The 25,029-nt window shown below is 44.8% G+C and overlaps 1 protein-coding gene, 1 long non-coding RNA gene and 1 other non-coding gene across 3 annotated transcripts in view; 2 read left to right on the top strand and 1 right to left on the bottom strand.

Annotated features, from left to right (window-relative positions):
• Window positions 1-2,183: 2,183 nt before the first annotated feature.
• SPDYC (speedy/RINGO cell cycle regulator family member C) overlaps window positions 2,184-25,029 on the top strand; it is a 43,149-nt gene continuing 20,303 nt past the window's right edge. Inside the window, exons 1-2 of the mRNA XM_023584684.3 lie at window positions 2,184-2,291; window positions 2,480-2,588. The gene's annotated coding sequence lies outside the window, so the exon portion shown is untranslated. The remainder of the gene's footprint in view (window positions 2,292-2,479; window positions 2,589-25,029) is intronic.
• Window positions 10,346-15,159, bottom strand: LOC131279978 (uncharacterized). The gene is made up of 4 exons (XR_009187510.1): window positions 14,892-15,159; window positions 13,420-14,248; window positions 13,008-13,192; window positions 10,346-12,378 (listed from the first exon to the last, which is right to left on the bottom strand). It is a non-coding gene; the product is annotated as an uncharacterized lncRNA (long non-coding RNA).
• Window positions 23,498-23,632, top strand: LOC111760575 (small nucleolar RNA SNORA70). The gene has a single exon (XR_002794226.2). It is a non-coding gene; the product is annotated as a small nucleolar RNA SNORA70 (small nucleolar RNA).

Below are 25,029 nucleotides of genomic sequence, written 5' to 3'. Positions count from 1 at the left end.
TGAAAATGAGAATAATTATACTGACTATGATGTTACAGATTTGGGTTATGACAAGACCTGTTAAATTAATAGTAAATGTAACCAAAGGCCTAGAGTCCCAGACTGTGCAGTTTGACACCTGCCAAGTGATAAAATGTGGGATTTAGGACATCAGTGGTGGCTGAGTAGGCAAAATAATTATCAATGCCCAGAGTCACTGAGAGGTTATCTCAACCTCCCCCCCCCCCCCCCGCCCCGTCTTGATTGGAGGCATGTGTGGTGGACTACAGAGTACAAGGGTGGACTGCTGGAAACGGTGGAGGCTGTACTCACTGGAAATTGTTGAAGGATAAAATAGCCTTTTATAAAGGTAATACCCCACCAGAATGCAAAAACCTCCGGCGTAACCCGGTGGTAATAGCCATTAGAAAAGCAGACAAATTCAGCAACAACAACCGTTATTCTTCCCCTGGCAGGGCCTATGGGATGGGGGTGGACTTTACAGGTAAAGAGCCTCTGCGGAGTTCTGTATTCAAGTCCTTCCTCCCCCTGTGGATATGACATCAACAACGTCCCCTCCAGCTCACCCTTCAGAGATACCAAGAGAAAACCCACCAAAGGCCAGTTCCCCGATGCAGAATGGTCCCAAGGCAGTAAGGATACTTTAGGCAGAGGATTTAAAGCAGACCATAGAAACAGAGACAGGATGTGGAGGTGCAAATGCCTGGGTAGAATGGGTCAAATACACAGTCCAGAGTCTGAACAAAAGCAACTGTTACACTTGTGCAACAGGCCGGTCCACTGCTCATATCGTACCCTTTCCATTAGGAATGGAAAAGCATGAAAGGGAGTTTAAGTGCGTGGTGCTCCTCTTCCAGAAGGCTACTCCTGGTGAAAATTGTAGTACGATGTCCTCTCCCTTCCCTCCTGTCAAAAAGGGAAACACCAAAGCTGTACCGGCTTCCCACCTTGGTCCAGGAAGTCACTCCACCTGTCTCTCTAGATGGGGAAAGGTTCCAGGACCTTGGGACCATGCCCTTGGGTACACAGTATGGAACGTGAGTGAGGATAGTGCTGGCAATTTCTCCAGGTTGGCCAGACCCTGCGCAGACCTTTGGTGCTACTGCGGAAAGGGCGTTCTCCGACCGACCGGTGTTACCCGAGAAGTGGGGAGGAACCTGTGCTCTGGTTCAACTGGCCATCCCATTTACCCTGGCATTTGCAAAAGAGGAAGCAACACAAAACCGGGGAAAGAGAGAGGATAGAAGTTTACCTGGTTCCTTTGATGGCTGAATTTACCTAGATAGTATAGGAGTTCCCTGGGGAGTCCCAAATGAATTTAAAGCTAGAAATCAGGTAGCTGCAGGATTTGAGTCATTCTTGTTCTAGTGGGTCACCCTTAACAAAAATGTGGATTGGATTAACTATATATATTAAAATCAACAAAGATACATCAATTATGCTAGGGATGCAGTTAAGGGAAGAGCAGAGCAGTTGGATGCTACTAGCCAAATGGCATGGGAAAATAGGATAGCCCTAGACATGATGCTAGCAGAGAAAGGAGGCATCTGTGTTACGACTGGAGATAGTTGCTGTACCTTCATCCCCAATAATATGGCCCCAGATGGGACTATCTCCAAAGCCTTGTAAGGCTTAACAGCCTTATCTGAAGAGTTAGCAGAACATTCTGGCACTGACAACCTACTCACGAGAGAGAGTAGAGATCTGGTTTGGAAAATGGAAAGGAGTGGCACTGTCTGTCCTGACCTCCCTTACCGTCGTGGCTGGTGTGCTCACAGCGGCTGGATGTTGCATCATCCCACGTGCACGAGGGTTAGCTCAAAAACTCATTGAAGCGGCCCTAACCAAACAGATGCCCACACGGTACAAGCAAAACAACCTGTACTCCCTTAAAGAGAAAGATCTCTATGTTGAAGAACGTGAGGAGGCTCTTAGCAGATTTGAGAAACTAAATTGTGAAAACTAAAAATAGCCTAAAAGAGGGGGGATTTGTAAGGGAAGGGTTAAGTTAAATGTTCACATAAAGGTGAGGTCTGAGACAGCTCTGCAGTTGGAGGAGGAAGGGAAAGTTTCTAGCGGCTTTGGTGCCAAGAATTTGAAAAGTGGCATCAAAGTGAGGGCGGGGCCAAAGTAAGGGTGGGGGCAAAATGAGGGCTGGGCCAGTGGTGAGAAGCCAGGCAGAATTTGAAAATCGGTGCCAGGAGTGAGAGCAGCGCTGAGCTGCCATAATGTAGGGAACAGGAAGCAGGTACTCAGAGCGGGAATCCGCGGAAGTTAGTTAGACCTCTCCGGTAGGCTGTAACCGCATTCCACGGGGAATAGGGGAGGGACTTGGGTGTTAGGTTTGGGTTATAAATGCCATTGCTTCTTGCCGTTTGGCGTGCTGGCCATTTTGTTCAGGTCATGCACCCATTCTTGCAAGATCGTTAATAAAATTATTTTCTCCTCCACAATCAGGTGAACTTTTGTTCTCCTACAGGTGCAGCTTGCTTTCTAACAAAGGGGAGCTGGACCATGCTCAGGAGCCCCGGCCACTGCCCTGCAGATGCTGGAGGAAGCAGAGGAGGCTGCTGCTGAGAACGAGAGAGGTATGAAGGTTACTGAAAAACGGGCTTTAAAAATGAAGAAAAGGGGAAGCGGACTTGGCCCAATGGATTGGGCGGCCGCCTACCACATGGGAGGTTCAGACCCTGGGCCTCCTTGACCTGTGTGGAGCTGGCCCATGCGTAGTGCTGATGTGCTCAAGGAGTGCCCTGCCACGCAGGGGTGTCCCCCACGTAGGGGAGCCCCACGCGCAAGGAGTGCGCCCTGTAAGGAGAGCTGCCCAGCGCGAAAGAAAGTGCAGCCTGCCCAGGAGTGGCGCCGCACACACGGAGAGCTGACACAACAAGATGACGCAAGGAAGGGAGGCACAGATTCCCGGTGCCACTGATAAGGATGGGAGCAGTCACCGGGGAGTGTGCAGCGGGTGGACACAGAGAGCAGACAGCTGGGGGTGGGGGGGGGAAAGAGGAGATAAATAAATAAAATAAATAAATCTTTGAAAAAATAAAATGAAGAAAAGAAGGCACTCCCGGAAATCCCAGTCAAGGAGGCTCAGCACACGGCAGAAGAGGCGGACGGGAAGTACCAGGAGGCTGCGAGTTGGTGATCATTATTAAAGGGGACTTGGAACACACCAAAGGACCAGCAGAGCTGGCAGGGTCCTGTTGCCGAGAGATGGATGAGCAGGTCGACTGATGGACTAGAACCTGTAGTGTCCGAGTGCTGCGGAAGGAAAGGACTCAAAAAGAAGACAAATGGGAGGAAGAGATCAAGATTCTTAGTGATAAACTCAAGGAGGCAGAAGCTGAGAGGTCGGTAGCCAAGCTGGAGAAGATGATTGATTTGGAAGATAAATTGAAAGGCACCAAAGAGGAGCATCTCTGTAGCCAACGAATGCTGGACCAGACTCTGCTTGGCCTGAATGAGATGAATGAGGTGACCGCAGCCCCGCTCGAGGCCAGTCCACCCAAAGCTGACCTTTGAACTGAGGGCTGGTCTTTAACTGGAAGGCTGCTTGCCTATAGCCGTCCACCCACCCACCCACTGCCGCCTCCTGCCTGTTCCACCAAACTTCTCTGCCTCTTCCAGACAGTGCAGCTGGGCTAGGGCTGAGCGCCTTTGGGAACGGCCTTCCAGGGCATGTGAGCACAACGCAAGTGTCTTTAAAAGCATGGGGAAATGTCTACATTTTGTGGTTACTCCCCTTTTGTTGTTGCGGCAACCATTTGTAAAACATTCCAGATAATTCCACAGCTCTGAAGCAGCAATCGAATCCCCTTCTCACTTTTGGAAGGTAATTTTTCAGCTTAATACATATTGCCCTCTCAGGATGGGCCTGCCTCACTGAGAGCCAAACACAGCCTAGGGGAAAACTCATTGCTCTATACAAGGCACCAGCCAAACCAGAAATGTGATTCCAGGAGTTTAAAAAAAAAAAGAAAACAAAAAAGCGCTGTTTGGGTTTTTAGCTGTCCGGTATCTTAAGGCAAATTTATTATTATTTTTTTATTTTTCTCATCAGAAGTAAATAAATTAATATGGTGATCTCATCTGCGACAAAATATTTGTCCCATACTTTCTCTACCCCCTTCCCAACTGTTCACAGAATGGATCATGTACCCCTTATATCGGGGTGACTGCTGACTTAGTCTTCTGCCTCCTTTTTTAAAAAAAAATTATTGAAGTTTATCACTCATACATAAACATATATAAACAGTAAGTGTATAGTAATAATTGTAAACTTACAAAACACATATAGCATCATACGGGACTCTCATAACTTACCCTACCACCAATTAAGCCTATTTAACTAATGATTAAAGAACATTGTCAAAATGTTACTACTAACCGAAATATTTTCCCCCAACCCACCCTATTATTATTGCCTGGGCTGGAGCTGCAGTCTGACCCGGAGGGAAAGAAGCCGGCCCCACCAGCGCTGGGCTTTTCAGTCCGCCCCGCTTCCCTTCCTGCCAGGTGGGGAGTTAAGATGGCGGCTCCTGGCCTTTTTTCTGAGTTGGACTCAACTCAAACTTTAGCTGTTCTTTGGATTATACTTTAGCCTACTGAATGTATGCATCAGTAGCTGAAGTTGGTTGCCCAACCATCTCTTCCTCCCCCATTTTTGGGAAGTGGAGCTTTCAGTTCCAGCCGCAGAACCGTTTCCAAGGCGGTTTATGCTGCCAGGGGAGGATGGGCACTGGCCTCCGTGGCGTGGAGCATTCTACTTATGAATCCTTTCTGCAGATGGACTATCTCCTCCTTCCATTCCTTCAAGGATGTACAAGATGCTCTTCTGGTCTCCTGGAGCCCCCAAACAGGTGCTTCAGATAGCTCTGAGTGCTTTCTAACTACCCTGTAGCAGGAGCTGACTCTAGGGGTTCCTTACTCCCCTGCCACCTTGCTGGTTGTCCCTTCCTCCTTTTAAAAAAGAAAGAAAAGAAAATTCCATTTTTGCCACTGATGTAGCCACCTGAAACGTGTGGGTCTGAAACTGCTATATCTAAGGGTGCCATCGTATGCTTTGCATCAGTCAGTGCTGGAGAAATCTGGAATAGCTTGTGGACAAAACTTTTTTAAAAATTTATGTTATTTTAAAACTTTGCTTCTTTGGGATCGGGAAGCGCTGGCCACCCGTGTGGCTGTGAGTGCTCTCCGCAGTCTGGGCTAGCAATGTGTTGATTTTTTACAATGCCTTTCCCCACCCAGTTCCCCCTTTTTGGTGAGGTTTCCGTGAAGTCTGTTAGGTATGCACCCTGCAGTTTACTGGCTTAAAATGTACTCTTCTTTGGTGTGGTCTCTTTTGGGAACTGATTGGGAGAAAATAATGCACCGGTAATGCGACTCTTTTGATACTAAAAATTGACAAGCTTCTTTTTGAAATAAAGAACCAGTCCCTCAAAAAAATTTTCATTTACAAAGCATTAAAAGAATAAAACACTGGAAGTGGATGTGGCTCAAGCAGTTGGGTGTCCGCCTACCACGTGGGAGATCCCAAGTTTGGTTCCTGGTGCTTCCTAAAGAAGAGGAGCAAGACAGTGAGCGGATGTGACCAGCAATGAGCTAATGCAACAAAGAACTACCATGAGGAAACACAATGAGAGACGTAACAAGTGGCAGTGGTGGTGGCTCAAGCCATCGGGTAACTCCCTTCCACATGGGAGGTCCTGAGTTCGGTTCCCAGTACCTCCTAAAAAAGAAGACAAGCACACAATGAACAAACACAGAGCTCAACAGCAAGCACAAGCAATGGGGGGAGGAGGGAGAAATAAAGAAATGAAACAGTCTTTCCGCCACCTTGGAGCCTGTGGAGGCTGCTGGGAACAGGACTTCTACAACAGCAAATATTTCTGGAAGGCTGTGGTCCAAAGCCACTTTTGCTGGCTATAAGAGGGGGCTTCGGGGGGCTTCGGAACCAGAGGGAGCACACAGCCCTTCTTAAAATTGCAGGTGTTTATGCCCAATATGAAACTGAATTCTATTTGGGCAAGAGATGTGCTTATGTGTACAAAGCAAAAAACAACACAGCGACTCCTGGTGGCAAACCTAACAAAACCAGAGTGATCTGGGGAAAGGTAACTTGTGCTCGTGGAAATAGTGGCATGGTTCAGGTAATTCGTGCTCATGGAAATAGTGGTATGGCTCGTGCTAAGTTCCGAAGCAACCTTCCAGCTAAGGCCATTGGACACCGAATTCGTGTGATGCTGTACCCCTCAAGGATTTAAACTTATTGAAAAGCACATAAATAAAATTGTGGATTTTTCTCTTGTAAAAAAAAAGAAATAAAATAAATCTTTTTTAAAAAAGAATAAAACACTTAAAAATAAGTTTAGCAAAACAAGTGCAAGACTTCTACACTGAAAACTACAAAATATTAAAGAAATTAAAGAAGTCCTAAAAAAGACATTCCATGTTCATGGATTGAAGACTTAATATTCCTAAGATGGCAATACTCTCCAAATTGATCCTGAGATTCAACACAATTTCTTTCAGTATCTCAGCTGCATTTTTTGGTAGAAATAGATAAGCCAATTTGAAAATTCATATGGAAATGCAAAAGACACAGAATAGCCAAATTAATCTTGAAATAAAAGAAAAAAGTGGGAAGACTCACACCAATTTCAAAACTACTACAAAATTCCAGTAATCAATGTGTTCCTGGCATAAGGATAGATATATACGTCAATGGAGTAGAATTGACAGTCTAGAAATAAGCCCTTACATTTACTGTCAGTTGATTTTTGACAAGGGTGCCAAGACCGCAATGGGAGAAAGAATGTTTTTTTCAAAATATGGAGATGGGACAACTGGATAGCCACATGCAAAATAATGAAGTTGGACCCTGTAGCAGAATAAATAATGACCCCTAAAGATGATCAGTTCCTAATACCTGAAACCTACAAGTGTTATCTTATTTTGAAAAAGGGTCTTTGCAGATATGATTAAGTTAAGGATTTTGAGAAGAGAAGATTGTCCTGAATGATCTGATTGGACCCCAAATGCAATCACAACTATCTTTAGAAGGGGAAACCAGAGGGAAATTTAATACAAACAGAAGAGGAGGAGGCAATGTGACCACAGAAGTGAAGAGTAGAGTGATACTGCCACAAGCCAGGGAATGAGCAACCACCAGAGGCTAATCATATATCTGATAAGGGATTTATATCTAGGATAGGTAAAGAATTATTACCACTCAATAATAAAAAGGCAAATAATCCAATTAAAAAGTCAGCAAAGGATCTGCATAGACATTTCTCCACAGAAGAGAAACAAATGGTCAATGTGCACATGAAAGATGAGCAACATCATTAGTCATCATAATATTACAAATGAAAACCATGGTGAGATATTCCACACCAACTAGGATGTCTCAAAAAGACAGATAGCAAATGTTGACAAGCGTATGGCATGGATGATTTTGCATTTTCTCCCCCAACCCTTCCAGTTCTTTCCCACTCTTGTTGAAAAGTTAAAAGGCAAGCCTAGAGAAATGATTGTTTGCTAACTGGTGACTGATCAGTAAGCCTTGTACCATAAATGCTTGTCCTCTTCTAGGAACCTGTAAGAATATCTCTTCTGTTGATTATGTTCATATCAATAGATGGTCCATAGAGTTACTATAAATATGTAACTTATGCCCTACTGAGAAACGCAGTAAAGGTTGCCTGCCAGAGCACTGCATTCTTTAGAAGTCCTGTTGCTTCTCATGTGCCTTCCCCATCTGCATGTAGACATGCATTGTAAAAGACCCCTTATCATATGCAGTGAGATGCAGATGATTGAGGTCAGAACTGCCATCTCTTCTCCCACTGCCAAGGATGAGGACTCCACATGAGCCCCCAAATAAACGCCCATTTACTCACCAAGCTGGACTTGACTGAGTTGTTTTTTAGTCTGACATATCCCTCTCAGTTTGGTGGAAAGCTGTTGTTTTATATAACTCCTCACTCTACTCCTAACAATTGGTATAGTTGGCAGGATTTGTCAGACCAAAGTATGAGCCAGGGCAGGGGATACGTGGAGGGGATCTTGGGGTGGTCAGTTCCTTCCATGTGGGGTGGGGTCACTCACTTGCTTGATTGTTACAGACCTCCGTTTGAGAACGAGAACGGGGACGCTCAAAAAATGCCAAAGGGAGGGAAACGGACGTGGCCCAGTGGTTAGGGCGTCCATCTACCACATGGGAGGTCCGGGGTTCAAACCCCGGGCCTCCTTGACCCGTGTGGAGCTGGCCCATGCGCAGTGCTGATGCGCGCAAGGAGTGCCACCCCACGCAGGGGTGTCCCCCGCGTAGGGGAGCCCCACAAGGAGAGCCGCCCAGCGCGAAAGAAAGTGCAGCCTGCCCAGGAATGGCGCCGCCCACACTTCCCGTGCCGCTGACGACAACAGAAGTGGACAAAGAAACAAGACGCAGCAAATAGACACAGAGAACAGACAACCGGGGGAAGGACCGGGGGCGGGGGGGGGGGAATTAAATAAATAAATAAATCTTTAAAAAAAAAATGCCAAAGGGAATAGAGCACATATTGCGGAAACAAAAGAATGAAATTCAATTAAGATGGTTAGGTGTGCTGTTGTGCAGTTAGGTACAGCAGAATGTTTCAAAAAAGGCAAAGAAATCCACCTTTGAGGGAAGAGTTACAACTAGAATGGTATATGCAGACTTCTTTTTTTTTTTTTTTAATTATTTATTAGACTTCTACCTCTGCTTTAGTGACAAGTCTTTCTGAATAACTAGATAAGGAGTAAGATGTGGGGATACTGGATGGTTGTTTCTTAAAATTAAGGAGTCGTAAACCAACACGACCAAGTGTTAGGGCTATGTTAGCTAGAAAGGGTTGGGATCTAAAAACATGGAACCCTTTGGAAGATGAGGATAGTGATATCGATGTAGACGTTTTTGAAGAAGAGACCCAAAATCCTCGGGTCTGGCCAATTATACAGAGGAAAGCTAAAACCTGGTACAACATTTAGCCCTAGCAGGAGTTCTAAATAGTGGACTTAGTAATGAAACAATGATTTTTAGAGAATATTCTGCCAGACAATTAATTGAAATAGGGGAGATGTTCCAGCAGCACCCCTGCGAGCCTCTTGCCGCCTGGATGGTGTGATTATGGGATAGTGGGGCTTATGGGATTAGTCTAACCACTTGGGAAGCAGAAAAACTGAGTAATATCCCCACCAATTCCACCTTAAGGCAAAAATTGCGTAATTTGTAAAATCCCACAGGGGCACATTCCCTCATGGACGGGCTGATTCCCGTATGTCAAGGTATTTGGATAACACTGGGAAAAACTCCGGGATCCACCCAATGGGTAGAGAACTGTAGAGGAAGAACAGGCCATGCTATGAGAATTAGGAATGAGAGAAGCTATTTATGATCAGACTTTTACAGAACCTGACTGTACCACGTTTACAGGAGAAATTAGGGAGAAAATTATAAATTCTGGACCTAGGGAATGGTATGGCATTGTTTTAAGCCCATTAGTGACAGGAGCTGAATGCACTCTAATTTATGGCAATCCAGTAAAACATCAAGGGCAACAAGTCACGTAGACAGCTACAGCAACTCTGCCATAAGAGTAAGATGGTCGGGTCTTCTTGGGGCAACTACCCACGGGGAAATATGTAGTGCCTATATCTTCCCACAAGAAAACATCCTTAGGTTTGATGTTTTGAAGGGCCACACTTTGCCTACCACTGTTGGAGAATTCCTCCTATGAGTGCAAGTGGTCAAAGCTGTTTTCTCAAGTTGGGGTTTAAATGGAAACTGGTCATTCTACATCTACCACCATGTATTGTGCATGTAAAATGATACCGCTTGCCAGGTATCGCAAAGAATTGGCTAGAATACAAATTATATGACCAGTCCAAAGTCCTTTCAATAAGCCCATATGGCAAGTGAAAAAGCCAGATGGCACTTAGAGGACTACCAAGAATTAAACTTTATCCCACTGATACGTACAGCAGTTCCCAAAATAGCCAAGTTGCTTGATCAGCTAACTGCTAAAATGGGAACTGCCCATGTGGTATTAGATCTTGCAAATGCTTTCTTCAGCATTCCTTTAGACTCACTGTTCCAAGAGCAATGTGCTTTCACATGGGGTGGCCTACAATGGCGCTTCACTATTTTACCACAGGGATATTTACATAGTCCTACTATCTGACCTGGGATGGTAGCCCAAGCTCTTTCAATTCTCTTGCCATCAATTGTTACCTTATTTCATTACACTGATGATGTTATAGTAACCTCTGTATTAGTCATCCAAAAGGGTGCTAATGCAAAATCCCAGAAATCTGCTGGCTTTTATAAAGGGTATTTATTTAGAGTAGGAGCTTACAGATACCAGGCCATAAAGCATAAGTTACTTCCCTCACCAAAGTCTATTTTCATGTGTTGGAGCAAGATGGCAGCTGACGGCTGTGAGGGTTCAGGCTTCCTGGGTTCCTCTTTTCCCGGGTCTTGCTTCTCTCTAGGCTCAGGGTTCCTTTCTTCCTGGGACTTGCTTCTCTTTCCTCTATGTGCTTACTTCCCGGGGTTCCAGCTTAAGACTTGAACATTAAACTCCAACATCAAAACTCCAACATCAAAAACCCTCAACTCTGTCCTTTGCCATGCCTTTTATCTGTGAGTTCCCAGCCACCAAGAGGTGGGGACTGAATGCCCTAATGTTGTGGCCCAATCAAAACCCTAATCATAACTTAATCTTGTCCAGGTATAGACCAGATTACAAACATAATCCAATATCTATTTTTGGAATTTATAACCATATCAAACTGCTACAACTTCTGATTCTTTTGCAGACTCAGAAATGGCTTTGGCTATTGTGGGTTAAAAGCTAGAGGATGGGAAGTCAGTCAACAGCCAACAAGATTCAAGGGCTGGGGTAGCAGTAAAATCCTTGGGCATCACCTGGTTGGGTAAGACCCAAACATTCCAGATAAAGTAATAGAAAACATTTTACAACAAGCTGTTTATACCACGGTTAAACAGCTCCAAGGTTTCACAGGACTTCTAGGTTACTGCAGGATCTTTCTATCATATTTAGTCCAAGTCCCCAGACCTTTACATGCTCTCAGAAAATGAGGAAAAACTGGGACTGGGGCAATAAAGAGCAAGAGGCATTTGAGCAAGCCAGGCTCCTGGTCTCCCAGGCCAAGGCCTTTTGATCAACCCTGCCCAACACCCTTATATATTAGAAGGAACTAGAAGTCCTAAAGGTATGAGTTGGGGTCTATGGCAAAAAACAACCATCAGGCATAATGCCCATAGGATTTTGGTCACAGAAGTGGAAAGGAGCAGAGGCTTAGTATACCATTATGGAGTAACAACTACTGGCTGTATACAAAGCCCTCCAACAAGGTGAGTCTATCACAGGGGCTCAGACTGTCACTGTAAAAACAGCCTATCCCATAAAAGGTTGGATAGAAGGACTACTAACTAAGCCCCAGTTAGGAATGGCCCAGTTGCAGACTCTATAGAAATGGCGTCTTATCTACAGCAGATGGGAGTAATAGCAACTAGGTCCCCTTAGTCAGGTCTTACAACAAGGCCTCAGCCCAATGTCATTCAAGGAACCAGACTGTCCCCCACAGATGGAGGCTCCTGCCTCCATCCTACAATGCACAGTACATGAGGGAAATCCTCCGATCCCTGAAAATGCTTGGCATACTGATGAACCCAGCAAAGGAGATACTCAAAACTGGGTGGCCTTGGCCATACAGATGCAACTGAGAGCATCTGGCTGGATTGTGGTTTAGGACAGAGTAGCCAATGGGCTGAATTAATGCCTGCATGGATGGTAATTAATAGAGAAACATGGCCCATCACCCTTTGCACTGATAGCTTGGCCGTATATTGGGGTCTTGCCTTATGGAAAAATCAGTGGCATAAAGATGACTGGCAAGTGCTGGGATGCACATTATGGGGTGCTACCCAATGGCCAGAGATTTACGATCACCCCCAAGTCCCAGAGGCATCCCTGACAGTTTATCATGTCCCTGCAACAGCATAAAAATCCAGTGAGTGTTGAAGGAGTGACTGAATGGATGGATGCAAGGCTGGCTGGCTGGCTGAATAATTTTGGCCTGGCAGCCTTGGGGTGGAGGGCTCTGGCAGAATCAGAGACCCAGAGGCCAGCAGCGTCATGGAGGAGGAGGGGACAACTCCTGCTGGGATTGTCATAGAACATTTCCTGGGCAGGGCCTGTGCCAGATCGACTCGAAATCACATGTCACAGGTGGTGCATCCTCAGCTGTTGAAGTGAGTTGGTAACTGCAATCCGGGGACTTGGAGGCCTCCAGGGTGCTGCTGGTTCCAGCGCCACACCATACCTGCTGGAACAGAAGGGAGAATTAGAAGCTCATCACCGCTTTCCCCCAATTTAAGTTCCAAATCTAAGTCTCTCATGATTGCAAGGGTGAGAGGAAACCAACTCCCATCTGGAACGCATGCATTTCTGTTTGTTTGACCATTCCAGCCACTGTACTCTGAGAAGGAAAGTGGGAGGAGGAGGCTGGGACAAACGCCAAGTGAGCCAACGGGCCCACCAGCTTCTGCTCACTCCTCTGACAAAGGCCACACTTTTGAAGCGGAGAATCAGCCCTGCATGAGTCAGCAGGGACAGCAGCCAGGTGGGGAGGCCAGGCCAGCCTCTTAGCCTAGGCTGACTGGTTGTCTGTGGCAGGGTGGGTTGAGGAGAGACAGGACAGACAGATCCAGGGGGCAGCACATGCCACCAAGTCAAGTATAGGCAGAGAAAGGTGTCAGCGGTAAGGGGGCAGGACCTGGGCAATCAGCTGGGTCCTCCAATCAACACATTTACAGGGGCCTGTTATGTGCCAGGCAAAGCGCTGGGTGCTGGGGACTCAGAGGTGAGCAAAAACACACAGGCTGCCCTTGTGGACCTTCTGGCCTGATGCAAGGGTTTCAGTGCATACAACTCCCCTCCCAGCTCTTGCACCTGCTCCTGCCTCCTCATTCTTCCTTCCTGTTAGAATCAATGGAATTTCCCTCCTTCCATTCATCCTTTAATCCTGCAACAAATATTTCTCGAGTGTCCACCATAAGCCAAGCCTTGTTCTGAGTGTAGAAGATGCATCAGTGAAAAAAGCAGACAAAAACCCCTGCCTTCATGGAGATTACGGTCTGTGAAAGACAAAAAATAAATTGAGAAACACATACAGAAGCCATGACTTTGAGAAATTAAGAGGGGAGGGGATGCAGAGCAGATGAGGAGGGCCTGGAACCTTTGGAAAGAGAGAGTTCTTCCCTCCTAGCGGGAGTTCAGATTCAGATAGATTCAGGAGCAGCAAGATTTATCTCCACTTGGACCCAAATTTAAAACACAACTTTCATTAAAAACAGGAACTTACTAAAGAAATGTAGTAGGATTGCCAGGGAACATGAGTGCCCAGGGAGGTTTGTCGCCCTGAGCTCGACATGGACCAATCATCTGGTTATCTGAGCTCTTTGCTCTTCCATGAAGGCACAAGCAAGTGGCTGGATGGGGACAATGAGGGTGGAGGTCTTAGAGACATGGTGATTTTGAGATAGGCCCATCCATTCTCGATACTGTCCCTTTCCAGAGGTGGAACCCAGTTCCCCTCCCCTTAAGTGTGGACTAGACTTAGTAGCAGAAAGCGAAAGTGATGGTGTGGGACTTGGTCATAAAAGACACTTTGGCTTCCTGCTGACTCTTCTGTCTTAGCTCACTTGAGGACACTCAAGCAGCCTTATGGACAGGTCCACCTGGTGAGGAGCTGAGGCCTCCAGCTAAGAGCCTGAGAGTGAGTCAATGGGGAGGGCAACACCAGCCATGGTCAAGTTGTGAGAGGTCTACAGCACTGGCCAACATCTTGACGTCAAACCTCCTGAGTGATGGCGAGTCAAAGACACCCAGCTAAGCTGCCCTGAATTCCTGACCCACAGAAACTGTGAGATAATAATTTTAAAAAAAATTGTTTTAAATTTAAACCACAAAATTGTGGGGTAATTTCTTATGCAACATCAGATAATTAAAGTCACAGGTCTTCGATAGAGAAAGGACAGTGAGAGGGCGGCTTCCAGGCTCCTGCCATCTTGAGGCTTTGCCGTCTCCTAGTGGGGCTTGGAGTTCCTTGGAGACCTTTTGCATCTGGCTAGGAGTCAGGGGAGCAGAGAGTGAGGCAGCTTGTAAAGGAGGGTAGTTTTCAATGGCCATTCCTGGAAATGAATAGTAAAAAGTAGTGACAAATGAGATGAGGAAGTGACTTTAAGATGAAACCAAAATTTAAAAAATTTTTAATAACTTTTTAAATTAAAGTTAATAGATCACATTACATTAAAAAAACATGAGGTTCCCATATAACCTACCCCCACCCCCCATCCCCATCATTTTTGTAAACTGTATTTTCTTAAAGATACATCCATCATAGAAAAGGTTATATTATAAAAAACATAAGAGGTTCCCGTATACCCCCCACCCCCCACCCCATTCCTCCCACACCAACAACCTCCCCCATCATTGTGGCACACTCATCGCACTCGGCGAACACATTTTAGAGCACTGCTGCACCAGGTGGATAACAGTTTACCCTGTAGTTCACACTCTCCCCCAGCACATTCAGTGGGTTATGGCAGGATATATAATGTCCAGCTTCTGACCCTGCAACACCATTTAGGACAAAATTGAAAATAAACAACATAGTCCTAAACAATCCATAAAGAGGAAGTTTCCAGGAAAATTTTAAAACGTAATGAACTGAATAAAAATTAAAAAATAAAAATAAAAAGGTAAAACCAAAATGATGACTGGAAGTAGGGTAGGTAGAGGGGGGAAGAGAATAAAGAACAGTGAGACGATCACCTGGCCTGAAAGTCTGGAGTGTACTGAAGGAAGCACAGAAGCTCCGTGTGCCTGGAGTTGGAGAGCGAGGCTCAGAGTGGCAGGAAATGAGTCCAAAGAGGTGGGCAGAGCCAGATCAGACGGGGCCTCGTCAGCAGCCTGGTCGTGACTTGGGTTTATGTCGGGGTCTCTAGGAAGACGCTAAAGGGTTTAAGCGGGAGGTCGTTGAGCAGATCTGCATGGAAAACACCATCCTGGCTGCAGCAGGGAGATGACGTAGAGGAGGAGAGGAGAACCTGCTGGAGCAGGAGGAGTGGTCAGGAAGCTGACGCAGCCTCTTCTCAGCCGGTGCACCGAGAGGCCGGGGGCATGGATGGCCGGGATGGGGTACTCGGCTGGAGGTGCGGGGAGACCGAGGAGCCGGGGTGGCCTCAGGCTTCTGCGAGGAAGGGGAAATTATTCTCTCAACGGGGAATCCTGGAGACAGCAGGTTTAGGGGCAGCCTGTTGAGTTCACTTTCTAAAATTCATGAAATATTTGATATGCACAATATAATTTATGTGAAATATACATAAGTAATGGAGTGAATAATAAAATAAACACCCGGTTTGAGAAATAGAAACGTCAGTAACATCATCAAGTTTTCCTACTCGTTCCTCCCCATCATATCTCCCTGTCCCCACCCCAAGCTACCACTATGCCAAATTTTATCATTTTTAAACTCATTCTCTTGCTTCTATGTTGTTCACAAACAAAACGATTATTTTATTATAAATGTGCTCACAAAAACGATCCAGTTGAGAGTTGAAAGGATTTGCTTTTTCAGAGCAAATCTGGCTGTTTTACATAAAACCTCCAATATCTGTTATAGATCCCATCTTAACAACTGGCTTAAACTGCTTTCTGCCCAGGCAGTGCCTCTCCTGTGGCTCCCAGCCATGTGTCCCCTGCTGGTGTCATATGCACTATTTTGTATTTCACTGGGCACAGCAAGATGTACTTTCTGCATTCACTGAGATGGTGCAAAGTTTCTCCTCTAACTATTAAAAGGGTAAATGACATTAATTAATTTTCTTTGCGTAATTAATTTAATTTGCGTTCTTTGAGTAAATTCAACTTGGTCAGCAGAAGTGAACAAAAAGACATGGTTTGCCCCATGAGCTTTCTTGCCTGGTGCAAGGAACTCCCTGCACACACCTTTCCTCCCAGCTCTTGTACCTGCTCCTGGCTCTTTTTCATATGGTACTAGATTCAGTTTGCTAATAATTTGCCAAATATTTGGCAAATGCTCATAAACATTGATGCAAAAATGCTTTATGGCCTGGTATCTGTAAGCTCCTGCCCCAATAAAGACCCTTTATAAAAACCAACCAATTTCTGGTGTTTTGCATCAGCACCCCTTTGGCTGACTAATTCAGAATTTGGTACCGAGGAGTGAGAAAGTACTTTTGCGATTACTGAAATGCTGGAACAGTTTATAAATGGGTAAGAGGTATTATTTGGAGGAATTGTGAGATGCTTGATGGGAAAGGCCTAAATTGCTTTGTAGAGACTGTTGGTAGCAATATGGAGCCTAAAGTTATCTTTTATAAGGTCTTAGAAGAAAATAGTTGTGAGATGGATGCTAATGAGAATTTTCATTTTTTTTATTTTTTAAGATCTATTTTTTATTTGTTTCTCTCCCCTCGCTCCTCGTTCCCCCCCCCCCCCCCCAAGTTGTCTGCTCTCTGTGTCCATTCACTGTGTGTTCTTCTGTGTCCGCCTGTACTCTTGTCAGCGGCACCCGGAATCCATGTCTCTTTTTGTTGCATCATCTTGCTGCATCAGCTCTCCGTGTGTTCGGCACCATTTCTGGGCAGGTTGCACTTTTTTTGCACTGGACGGCTCTCCTTACCGGGCTCACTCCTTGCACGTGGGGTCTCCTGCGTGGCACGGCACTCCTTGCATGCATCAGTACTGCGCATGGGCCAGCTCCACATGGGTGAGGAGGCCCTGGGTTTGAACCTTGAACCTCCCATGTGGTAGGCGGACACCCCATCCGTTGGGCCAAATCCGTTTCCCTAAAGAGACTTTTTATGATGCCTTAGAGGTTAATGATGAAACTATTATAGGAAACTGGAGAAAAGGTGGTCCATGTTTTTAAGTTGCAGAGAACTTAGCAAGATTAACTCCTGGTGTTTTATGGAAGGCAGAATTTGAAAATGGCGAGCCTGGGCATTTAGCTGAATAAGTTTCCAAAATAAACCTGGAGAATGTGGCTTGGCTTCTACTTGGCAGCTTATTGCAAAATGCTAGACAAGAGAGATGTACTGAGGACTAAACTGTCAGGCACAAAGAAAACAGAAACTAATTCTGGAAATTCCAAGTCTCTGGAAATCAAGCTCCCAGAAGAAAGTGCCCCATTGGAAGACTTAACCAAACTTGGAACTTGTAAATCAAGATTGAAGATGCAGTTATGTTGGAAAGACTTGTGGAAAATCTTATTTTCTGATGGCTTGGGCAGCTGCTTCCTGCATGCTAAACCAACAGACTTTTTGAGAGAGCTGTATGAACAAAACCACTGTCAGCCTGGAATAAAAGGGACATGGAAAGGAGAGATTGAAGGGGAAACAACTTCAAGAGGAAAATTATGGAAGCTGAGATCTGGAATTAAGATATCGCCTTGGACCAGGAGAGGAACCCCACCCATGTGTACAGAGAGGGTGAGTTTGCCCCAGCAGTTGAAGAAGGTGGATGCTCCTGTCCAATGTTCTGGGAGAATTTTGCTACCCCAGGGTGCAGAGAGGGTGGAACACAGTCCCCAAGGATTAGGGCGGTTAAGGTCAGCACCCCACAGGTCCAAGAGAGGTGGACCTGTCCCCCAAAGGTTAGGGAAGGCCAGGTGGCCTACTCGTTGCTCTGAGAGGGCTGAGCCTATATGTCAAAGGTTAGGGGGAATGTTGTATTCACATCATTGTACTAAGGGAGTTAAAACTCTAACCCAAAGTGGCAATCACCCCAACACTCTTGGAGGAAGAGGTCTGGAGCTTGGTCACACCCAGATGCTTGATGAGGGTGGGACCAAGAAAATGGCTGTTGGGCAAGCATGTGGAAAGGGTGAGTTCCCATAAGGCCCCATGGAGAAAAAATCTTCTTAAAAATGACTCTCAGACCTTGAAATCAAACAGAGGATTCCCAGCAGGTCAACTGAACTGTAGAGAAACTGTGACTCATGTTTCCCTCCCAGTTTCTCCTTATTGTAATGAAAATGTTTATCTTTTGTCTATCCATTTGTGTATTGGAAGCAGATGAATTGTTCTGTAAGTTTCAGAGGTCTTTAGCAGACCAGACTTTGCCCCAAGACAATCTGTATTTCTTTAAATTGATTGTGATATTATTTAGTACTTGCATTGTAACTGATTTAAGGTATTTTTTAAAAATATTGTAATGTCTTTTTGAAATTCAGAGGGTGAAGTGTAACAGTTTGATATTATGGATGAATTCCAAAAAGAAATATTGGATTATGTTTGTAAACTGATCTTTTCCTCTGGGCATATTAGATCATACTGGATTCATAGGTTTACTTGATTAAGTAATTATGTAAACCTCTTGTGCCAGTAGGGCGTTGAGTTCCCACTCTTTGGTGGGTGGGGCCTCACAGATAGAAGGCATGGCAAAGGACAGAGTTGAGAGTTCTTAATGTTGGAGTTTTGATGTTGGAGTTTAATGCTGAAGCCTTAAGCTGAAGCCCCAGGAAGTAAACTCACAGAGGAAAGAGAAGGAAACCCCAAGAAGGGAGGAACCCAGGAAGCCTGAACCCTCACAGATGTCGGCAGCTATCTTGCTCCAACATGTGAAAATAGACTTTGGTGAGGGAAGTAACTTATGCTTTATGGACTGGCATCTGTAAGCTCCTACCCCAAATAAATACCCTTTATAAAAACCAACCCATTTCGGGTATTTTGCATCAGTACCCCTTTGGCTGACTAATACAGTTGGCTACCACAGTTGTCATGTCTCCTTGGTCTCTAACCTTAGACAATTCCTCAGACTTCTTTTTCTTTCATGAACTTGACACTTTTGAAGAGTACTGACCAGTTATTTTGTAGCATATCCCTCAAGGTAGATTTATCTGATGTTTCATAATGATTAGTTAGCTTGAAATTATTCATTTTGGGGAAAAAAATACTACAAACTGGGAGGTGGGAGATGGGAGGAGGGCTGAGGGGAGATGCTGATGCTTGATGTATTTTTTTCTTTTTTTTAAAAAAAGATTTATTTATTGATTTATTTGTGTGTGGGGCTCCCCTACACAGGGGCACCCCTGGGCACATCAGTGCTGCGTGTGGGCCAGCTCCACTTGGGTCAAGGAGGCCTGTGGTTTGAACCACGGACCTCTCATGTGGTAGGCGAACACCCTAACCACTGGGCCAAGTCCACTTCCCTTGATGTATTTTGAAGTTTATTTAACTTGGCTGTAGGGGCGTGAAGATGGATGTGGTAGCACATTGTAGTAGGTAGCAGCTGGTTTATAGATGGGATTGTGGCTGAGGGGGAGAGTCTAAGGATGTAGATGTGAGCTGAGGGAGGGCTGGAGAATAGTCTAGGGACTGCGTGGTACAGGGAACCCAGAGGTAGATGAGAATTGTGGTTGTTGGTGCTGACGCAAGAGTGTCCTTCTGTGAGCTAGAGCTGATGTATGTCACTGTTGCAGGGTGGGGGGAGTTTGGAGAGGCATAGGAGGAATGCAATTGGTGTGACCTATGGCCTGTGGTTAGCAATACTGTAATATTCTTGCATGAATTCCAGGGATGTACTGTGTTGTTGATGAGGGTGTGTGCGAGGAGTGTGCCAGATGTGCACTGTGGATCATGGTTGGTGGTAACAACTGATTTGTGGCAAATATTCCACCATGGTGTGATGTTGGTGAAGAGATGTTATATGTGAATTCTACACATGTGCATGATTGTTTTGTAGGTTCACAACCTCTGTAATAAAAATATATTAACAAGGAATAATGGGGTGGCCTGGAGGAAAGGTGCTCCGAGTGTAAGATATGGGCTATAGTTAGTAGAGATATTTTGATGATACTCTTGCATAGTTTGTAGCAGGTGTTTCATGGCACTGCAGGTTGTTAGTGGAGGGGCAGTGTGTGGGACCCCTTAGGATGTTGTGCATGTTTATTTTGTGGGTTCACAACTTTTGCTATATACTTATTGTTTATGCGTGTTCATGTATAAATGATATACTTCAATTTAAAAATATTTTAAAAATACTACTAAAGTGATGCTGTGCTCTTTTTCATGCACAATAGCAGACAATATATGATGTCTTCTTACTGGTGATGTTAGCTATGATCACTTGTTAAGATGGTGTCTGCCAGGTTTCTCCACTATGAAGTTGCTCTTTTTCCCTTTGTGATGTATAGATATCTTATGGGGAGATGCTGTGAGTTTATGCAAAAATCTTATTTCTCATCATGCTCTTTCCCTCTGCTTTTAGCTTCCATAAATGATTAGTGCCTAACAACTATTACTGTGGTATTTGTCAAATGGTGATTTCCTATTTCTGTCATCGCTTCCTGAAGTATTTATTAGAATTCTACTATAAGAAAGTGCTGTCTCTTCTTCCCCACTTACTTTCTGTTTATTTATTTATTTAATTAGAATGGACTCATTTATTTTATGGGAAATAATCCATTACTATTATTACTGGGTTTATGGCTTAAATTGTCCCAGATTTGGTCCTTCAGGTTGGTTCTTTTTTTTTTTTTTTAAGATTTTTATTTATTTATTTAATTCCACCCCCCCTCCCCCGGTTGTCTGTTCTCTTTGTCTATTTGCTGCATCTTGTTTCTTTGTCCGCTTCTGTTGTCGTCAGCGGCACAGGAAGTGTGGGCGGCACCATTCCTGGGCAGGCTGCACTTTCTTTCACGCTGGGTGGCTCTCCTTATGGGTGCACTCCTTGCGCGTGGGGCTACCCTACGCGGGGGACACCCCTGCGTGGCGCGGCACTCCTTGCGCGCATCAGCACTGCGCATGGGCCAGCTCCACATGGGTCAAGGAGGCCTGGGGTTTGAACCGCGGACCTCCCATGTGGTAGACGGACGCCCTAACCACTGGGCCAAGTCCATTTCCCTTGAGGTTGGTTCTTGAGTCCTTTTGACATGTCCCCATCATTTTTTGAAAACTTCCTTATTTTCTGTCACTACATGATGTTCCAGATTCATATTGTATTATTTCTGTGCCAGTCCTGAAATGAAGCATTTCTCCAAAGACCCCTGGTTCCTTTCATTGGAGAATGGAATTTAAAATCCAAGATCTGCATGTTGGGGTGCTCATTGCTGCTGGGGCATCATTTCCTCTAGGTCTTCTCAGTGGGTACAGTAGGAAATATATGCATTTATACACACATCTGTTTATATAAGATATATATATATATATACACAGATGGATAGACAGAAATAAATCAAGGAAAGCGGATTTGGCTCAACTGATAGAGCGTCCACCTACCACATGGGACATCCAGGGTTCAAACCCAGGGCCTCCTGACCTGTGTGATGAGTTGGCCCATGCACAGTGCTGATGTATGCAAGGAGTGCTGTGCCACACAGGGGTGTCTCCCACATAGGGGAGTCCCACACACAAGGAGTGTGCCCCATAAGGAGAGCCGCCCCATGCACAAAAAGTACAGCCTGCCCAGGAGTGGGGCTGCACACACGGAGAGCTGTCGCAGCAAGATGACGCAACAAAAAGAGACACAGGGAAATGGACTTGGCCCAGTGGTTAGTGTCTTTAGTTCTGGTTTATCTTCCTTGTGGTTTTTGGGCAAATGAGCATTTTTTTCCTCGTAACTTCTCCCTTCTTACATGAAGGATAATATTCTAAAGACATTCTTTTGCACTTATAGCCTAGAAATGACGCCCTGTCAGTTAATAGAGTACTTCCTTGTTCCTTTTTACAATTACACAGTATTCCATTGTATTCATCCATCTCCTAATATGGTGTGGTAGGTCAAGGTTGTATTGGTAATTTGCAATTATAAACATTGTTCCGATGAATCATCTTGTGCATATGATGGCGGTGTATCTTAAGAGTAATTCCTAGGAGGTAGAATTGCTAGGTCAAAATGTAAGTGCACATGTAGTTTAGTTTTGTTAGACATTGTCAAATTTCTTTAAAGAGGGGTTGATCAGATTGCATTTCCATTGGCAATGTACGAGAAAGCCTGTTTCCCCTCAGTATTGCCTACAGAATGTGTTGTTACACTCTTCCATTTTTGTCAATATGAAAGATGAGGAATTACGGTGTTACAAGTGTTGTTTAATTTGCATTTCTTCTATGTTAAGTGAGTTTGAACATTTTTAATGTGTTTGAAGGCTATTTTACATTTTTCCCTATGAAATTTCTCTTCATATCTTGTTCCCATTTTGTCCCTCAATTTGAAATAGCTCTTTCTATAGTCAGGATATATGCTGTAAATATTCACACCTCCTTTGTCAGGGGTCTTTGTTTATAATGTTTTGGCCATGCAATCTGCTTTTCACTTTAGGTAGTCAAATTTATTCATCTTTTCTTTTGTTACCTCTGGATTTTGAATTGTAATTAGAAAGCTTTTTCCTACTCAGGTAGAAGAGGACTCGTGTGGTTTTGCACTTTACATTTAGATCCCTGATACAACTGGAGTTTCTTCTTATGCAGAATCTGAAGGACGGGCCTAATTTTATCTTGTCCAAATGGTCATCCAGTTGTCCCAGCATCATTTTTTATGCAGTCTGTCTCTGCCTCACGGAGGTGAGATGCCTCCTATGCCTCATTTGCTTATACTGATTTTTTATGCGTATCTGGGTCTATTATTAAGCTTTCTTTTCTATTCCACTGGTGTATTTGTGTATTCATGCACTAGTACCTCCACTGTTAATTATAGAAGCTTTATAGTATGCTTTAGCATCTGATAGGGTTAGTCCTCTGTATAACTATCTATGGATGTGAAATAATTACCCCCAAACTTTGCAGCTTAAAACAAGCCTTTACGATCTCATAGGTTCTAAGCGCCAGGAATCTGGGAGCAGCGTAGCTGAGGATTCTGGCCAGCATCTCCCATGAGGTTGCAATCAAGCTGTTAGCCAGGACTGCAGGCATCTCAAGACTCTACCAAGGCTGCAGCCTGGAGGATGAGCTTCTAAGCTCACTCACGTGGTGTGGGCAGGCCTCAGTTCCTGGCTGACTGGAGACCTCAGTTCTTGGTCGGATGGGCCTCTCCATGGGTTGAAAATGTACGATCCAAGAGTGTGAGAGAGAATCAAGTTGCAAGCCACAGTCTTTTATGACCTAGTCTCAGTAATGGTATATTATCATTCTGCTGTTTTCTATTGGTCTCACATACCAACCCTGGTACACTGTGGAAAGGAATTATACAAGGGTATAAATACATGGAGAAAGGTATCATTAGGGCCATCTCGGAGGCTGGCTTTCAAATTTTTCTTCCTAGTTTATTGTTCTTGTTCCCAGTATTTTCCTGTCTATTCTTGAAGGTTTGTTTTTCCATAGGAACTTTAGTAGTAACTTGTCTAAATTTATTAAAAAGATTGTTGGTATTTTTATTGGTGTGTCAAATTAATAAATTAACTTGATGAGAACAGACATATTCTGCAGCCAATTAAGCCGACCGGCCCCCTCTCCCCATGGGGGCCCGGTGTGCAGTGGCTGAAGACAGCAGCCTCCTTGGTAGGGTACATGGCCTGTTGCCTGTACGGGTTGCCCTAAGGGACCTTGGAGACAGCCCTTCCTTGCCTCTTGCTGGTCCTGTCTGTGACCTCGTGCCATCCCCAATCTAGGCTCCAGATGGGTATGTGAGGTGCCTTTGGAAAGCCTCAGGGGACAGTGGCCCGGGGCCACGTCGGCCAGGTCCTCAGGTCCGTCCGCACCAAGCTGCAGAACAAGGAGCACGTGATTGAGGCGCTGCGCAGGGCCAAGTTCAAGTTCCCTGGCCGCCAGAAAACCCACATCTCAGAGAGGTTGGGCTTCACCAAGTTCAGTACTGACGAATTTGAGTGACCGAGAAGCGCCTCATCCCGGACGGCTGTGGGGAGAAATACATCCCCAACCATGGCCCCGTGGACAAGTGGCAGGCCCTGCACTCGTGAGGGTTTTGCCAGCACTGCCCTCGCCTGACCCGTGTCCTTCAATAAATTACTTCCTGGCTGTCAAAAAAAGAAGATACACACCTTCTGATGAAGTAGAGATCTAAAGAATTATTATTGTTTAATACTATCAATGACAAAATAATAAGGCAAAAATCAAGTGGAGAAATAAATTTTTATGTGCACAGAACAAAGGTAGAAGATGCAATTAGTCGTACAATATGGAAGAAATAAAAATTTAGATTGTCCATGAAAAAAAAAGAACAGACATATTTATAATGTTGAGTCATTCTTTTGAAGAACAGGGATGTCTTCCCATTTTTTCATGCCTACTTTTGTGTCTTCCCCCAATATTTTAAAGTTTTCCTGATATAGACTTTGCACAGTTCTTGTTGATTAATTTTTTTCCTAGTTGTTTGCTGTTTTTTATCAATATCTTTTTTTAAAGATACATAGATCACACAAAATTTTTACTTATTTTTAAGTAATCAGTCTTTGTAGCAGTTGTAAAAGGATTTTCTCTACCATTATACCTTCTAACTGGTTGCTGTTGTTTATGAATATAAAGATGACTGATTTCTTTTTTTTTAACTTTATTTTCTACATTTAATAATTGAAAATATAAACAATTAAAAACAAAAAGGAGGTGGTGGACTTGGCCCAGTGGTTAGGGCATCTGTCTACCACGTGGAAGGTCCACGGTTCAAACCCCAGACCTCCTTGACCCATGTGGAGCTGTCCCATGCGCAATGCTGATGCGCGCAAGGAGTGCCGTGCCATGCAGGGGTGTCCCCCGCGTAGGGGAGCCCCACACGCAAGGAGTGCGCCCTGTAAGGAGAGCCTCCCAGCGCAAAGGAGGGAGCAGCCTGCCCAGGAATGGTGCCGCACACACGGAGAGCTGACACAACAAGATGACACAACAGAAAGAAACACAGATTCCTGTGCCGCTGACAACAGAAGTGGACAAAGAAGAACACACAGCAAATAGACACGGAGAACAGACAACGGATGGAGGAGGGAAGGGGAGAGAAATAAATA

This window comes from Dasypus novemcinctus, chromosome 10 (assembly GCF_030445035.2).
Source record: "Dasypus novemcinctus isolate mDasNov1 chromosome 10, mDasNov1.1.hap2, whole genome shotgun sequence".
Classification (NCBI taxonomy): Eukaryota; Metazoa; Chordata; class Mammalia; order Cingulata; family Dasypodidae; genus Dasypus; species Dasypus novemcinctus.
Note: the sequence above shows the minus strand (reverse complement) of the source record. Positions and strands in the feature narration are given on the sequence as shown.